Genomic DNA, 5000 nt, shown 5'->3' with positions numbered 1-5000 from the left:
TCTGTAGGTCTCCCGCAACATGACCTCCTCCAACGACGATACCGCCATCTATGCGACGCCAAGCCGATTAAGACAGCGATGGCGCCACAGTGCCCGCCTTTCGACGCCACCCACAAAGCCTGCAGCCTCTGTCGACCATAGCACCCAATCTCCAGTGGCTCTGCCGCACGAAGCCGTGGACCGGCAATGACTCCACCCGCACCCGTTCGTGCACCACCCCAACCGCCAAACGCGCACCTCCAGCGGATGAACGGCGGACGTTTCCCGCACTCGTAAAGTGCAATCCACCCCTATAACGTGCGTTTCATGAAGAGTTATTGCCAATATGCGACATTCCCGCTGTCCCTATACATGAGCCGCGACCTGTACCACTTACGAGCGAGAGACGCGATCGCGTTGCTCACTGTACGGCGTCCGATACCGAGCCATCAGCATGTCGGTCCCCATGCGCGTTGCACTCGCACTCGCAGTCGCAAAAACGTGGGGCAAATATATTACGCGGAAGAGTTATAACAGACCGAGCCCCACTGCATGAGGGGAGTCTTTGTCACTAATGTACACAGATGGAACATTTTGGACTGGAACCAGATTACCCGTACACACGGCGCTGATTAGTAATCAATGCAGAGCCATCAAACTACAGAATATATATACAACTGTCCGTATACATGCTGAAAGAGTCTGCCCACAATGGGAACCACACGTCAGCCAGCCACTCTGATCACGCACCACTCTCTGCTTCTAACGGGCGCACATACAATATGTAAGCACCAGCATGGAACAACATCCAGTGCATCCTCTCCGCCACATTACACAATCCACACTATCACAACCAGACCAGGAGGTCCATGCGGAAAATACAATATCCCACCCTTTCGACATCCACCATTGCGCAGATCAGGCACCAACACCCACACATGTCCTATACAACGGTGCACCCAACATCACAATAGTACCTCCTGTCACAGCGCACAAACAATGACATGAGTCAAAGACACAGGTCTGACACAAGCATAGAATTGGAGCGCCGCCTCTAATAAGCCAAAGGTGCATCCTGACGTGACAAATCTGATCATGTCACAAGCATTCACTTACTATAATCACTATCAACGAACCTGCCGCCCCCGCCCCCCCCTACACCTTTCCTTACAACAACGTGTAACCTAACCTAACCTAACCTATGTTGTACCTTAACCTAACCTATGTTGTACCTTAACCTAACCTATGTTGTACCTTAACCTAACCTATGTTGTACCTTAACCTAACCTATGTTGTGCCTTAACCTAACCTATGTTGTGCCTTAACCTAACCTATGTTGTGCCTTAACCTAACCTATGTTGTGCCTTAACCTAACCTATGTTGTGCCTTAACCTAACCTATGTTGTGCCTTAACCTAACCTATGTTGTGCCTTAACCTAACCTATGTTGTGCCTTAACCTAACCCATGTTGTGCCTTAACCTAACCCATGTTGTGCCTTAACCTAACCCATGTTGTGCCTTAACCTAACCCATGTTGTGCCTTAACCTAACCCATGTTGTGCCTTAACCTAACCCATGTTGTGCCTTAACCTAACCCATGTTGTGCCTTAACCTAACCCATGTTGTGCCTTAACCTAACCCATGTTGTGCCTTAACCTAACCCATGTTGTGCCTTAACCTAACCCATGTTGTGCCTTAACCTAACCCATGTTGTGCCTTAACCTAACCCATGTTGTGCCTTAACCTAACCCATGTTGTGCCTTAACCTAACCCATGTTGTGCCTTAACCTAACCCATGTTGTGCCTTAACCTAACCCATGTTGTGCCTTAACCTAACCCATGTTGTGCCTTAACCTAACCCATGTTGTGCCTTAACCTAACCCATGTTGTGCCTTAACCTAACCCATGTTGTGCCTTAACCTAACCCATGTTGTGCCTTAACCTAACCCATGTTGTGCCTTAACCTAACCCATGTTGTGCCTTAACCTAACCCATGTTGTGCCTTAACCTAACCCATGTTGTGCCTTAACCTAACCCATGTTGTGCCTTAACCTAACCCATGTCGTGCCTTAACCTAACCCATGTCGTGCCTTAACCTAACCCATGTCGTGCCTTAACCTAACCCATGTCGTGCCTTAACCTAACCCATGTCGTGCCTTAACCTAACCCACGTCGTGCCTTAACCTAACCCACGTTGTCGCCTAACGTAACCCACGTTGTCGCCTAAACCTGCTCTGTAATTGTTATACGACTCGTTCAATTAGTGTAGTGTTGCCCACCCGCAACCCTCGCAATATAGTTCGCTACTCGCACTCCCCGCTCCCCTGTGTATCGCTTCATGTTAAACACCTTGCAAGTCTTGCTCACTTTCCACATGCTCCTGCTGTACACTGTAATGTGGATGGCAGCAGGACGTACATGCCGCCCCTCCCCACGTCCCCACCTTGCCCCCTGCCTTCGCAAGCTGGTTGGTGAGAACTTTGCATGTTCAATGCCCTCCGCATGCGACGTACTCAGGCTACGTTGTGGTGCGGCCTGTGTCAACTGTCCGCTAATGTTGTACGCGTAAACCACAATCTGTACTGCACATTCGTCCTTATGTACTGAATGATACATCGTGGCACATGTGTGACCGTACAACGACTGCGCCCAAAAACGGCGGACCATACAGTGCAAATATTGTGCACGCAGCTACGTGTCGTCTCCCTATGAGAGCTGGATTGCAGTGTGGTACGCCATAGAGACGTGTGGGAGGAACGGACGCCGTGGATGGCGATCAGCATGAGCTGTCTGTTGATGTATTCGGACCTAGTCGTCTCTCCTCACACACCGTGATGGCATGGTGCACCGCGTTCCATATCTGCGACATGCTACAGAGGCCGGTTGACAGTCGTTCGAGCAATGGACATCGCATACGTACGGGGGCCACCTTCCACGTATTGTCTAGGCGTGCACATTTTGTTGCGTGTATGTGGGCAGACGTAGTGTGGCGTGACACCTGACACAGGCATGCAATAATCGTGGAAGTTGCAAATGGCGATGGACGCCTGCGTTTTCTGGTGAAGTTACGCAAATGAACAAATGGTAACCTGTTGTGGTGCGGTTGTTCTCGCTAGGGGTGAATCGGTGATGGCGACGATAGGTTGAGGTACTAACCGGTTGTTCCAGCGATACCCACCATGCCGACGAAACTGAACGGCATCTGGGTGTGAAGCGATACGCGGCGGTGGCTGGGTGGGACCGTCCCCGGCCGGTGAGGGGGCGCCTCCCGGCGTGCTGGCCGCGCGGTGCGTGGGCGCACGCGCTACAGCCGGCTGGTGGGGGCGGCCAGTGGCAGGCGCGCCGGCCGACGGACGCGGCAGGCGTCGCAGCTGCGCGCCGGCGCACCCTGCGCGCGGCGCCGTGCGGCCAAAGTAGGTCCTCGCGGGCCCGGTGCGAAGCGCGGTGGACATCTTCAGTGTGCTGGTCCGATTGAGGACTGTGTGCGTTGAGGATGCGCTGCCGCCCGGCGCTCGGCGCCGCGACGCCGTCTGCTGCTCGGTCGCCCCAGCGGTTCTCGCTGGTGGTTTGTATCGCAGCTGTGCGGATGTGTTGGCGCGTGCGCTGTGCTGGGAGAGTTCGCTTCGGCACCCAAGTGGGGCTTTTGTCCTTCTGTGGCGCTGGCGTTGGAGCTGCCGGTCACCGTAGGTGGCGCGTGTTGTCTCCCGCCGGCAATGCCACGACAGCACGCTCCCGGGCCTCTGTCGGCAGCGGCAAGCTCAGTTGGGAGCACGGGTGGTCGCACCGAAAGCGTCTACTCGCCTAACTCCGGGCGATTGCGCCTCTCTCGAACCCGACCAAGTACTTGGGACGGCGCTGCGCGCCGCCGGGACCTGAGAGGGTTTCGAGGTGTATTGTGCAGGGGAGCTCAGCCTCCTCCTGTTTGCAGAATGATTGAGCGGACGCTTGCGTGTTCGCGCGGGCCCCCGGGACACACTCCCGGGCGGCCGGCTGCTCAGCTCTAGTTGACGCAGCTCCCTGGTTGATCCTGCCAGTAGTCATATGCTTGTCTCAAAGATTAAGCCATGCATGTCTCAGTACAAGCCGCATTAAGGTGAAACCGCGAATGGCTCATTAAATCAGTTATGGTTCCTTAGATCGTACCCACGTTACTTGGATAACTGTGGTAATTCTAGAGCTAATACATGCAAACAGAGTCCCGACCAGAGATGGAAGGGACGCTTTTATTAGATCAAAACCAATCGGTCGGCTCGTCCGGTCCGTTTGCCTTGGTGACTCTGAATAACTTTGGGCTGATCGCACGGTCCTCGTACCGGCGACGCATCTTTCAAATGTCTGCCTTATCAACTGTCGATGGTAGGTTCTGCGCCTACCATGGTTGTAACGGGTAACGGGGAATCAGGGTTCGATTCCGGAGAGGGAGCCTGAGAAACGGCTACCACATCCAAGGAAGGCAGCAGGCGCGCAAATTACCCACTCCCGGCACGGGGAGGTAGTGACGAAAAATAACGATACGGGACTCATCCGAGGCCCCGTAATCGGAATGAGTACACTTTAAATCCTTTAACGAGTATCTATTGGAGGGCAAGTCTGGTGCCAGCAGCCGCGGTAATTCCAGCTCCAATAGCGTATATTAAAGTTGTTGCGGTTAAAAAGCTCGTAGTTGGATTTGTGTCCCACGCTGTTGGTTCACCGCCCGTCGGTGTTTAACTGGCATGTATCGTGGGACGTCCTGCCGGTGGGGCGAGCCGAAGGCGTGCGACCGCCCCGTGCGTGCTCGTGCGTCCCGAGGCGGACCCCGTTGAAATCCTACCAGGGTGCTCTTTATTGAGTGTCTCGGTGGGCCGGCACGTTTACTTTGAACAAATTAGAGTGCTTAAAGCAGGCAAGCCCGCCTGAATACTGTGTGCATGGAATAATGGAATAGGACCTCGGTTCTATTTTGTTGGTTTTCGGAACCCGAGGTAATGATTAATAGGGACAGGCGGGGGCATTCGTATTGCGACGTTAGAGGTGAAATT

General features: G+C 53.7%; 1 non-coding gene across 1 annotated transcript in view; it reads left to right on the top strand.

Moving 5' to 3' along the window:
- The first annotated feature begins 3993 nt into the window (after positions 1-3993).
- Positions 3994-5000, top strand: part of LOC124731871 — a 1909-nt gene continuing 902 nt past the window's right edge. The window contains exon 1 of the ribosomal RNA XR_007008526.1: positions 3994-5000. This exon is cut by the window's right edge and continues 902 nt beyond it. This is a non-coding gene — a ribosomal RNA (small subunit ribosomal RNA).

Source organism: Schistocerca piceifrons, unplaced genomic scaffold, assembly GCF_021461385.2.
Source record: "Schistocerca piceifrons isolate TAMUIC-IGC-003096 unplaced genomic scaffold, iqSchPice1.1 HiC_scaffold_131, whole genome shotgun sequence".
Lineage (NCBI taxonomy): Eukaryota > Metazoa > Arthropoda > Insecta > Orthoptera > Acrididae > Schistocerca > Schistocerca piceifrons.
The sequence above is the reverse complement of the archived record's forward strand: the minus strand, read 5'-3'. Positions and strand labels throughout refer to the sequence as shown.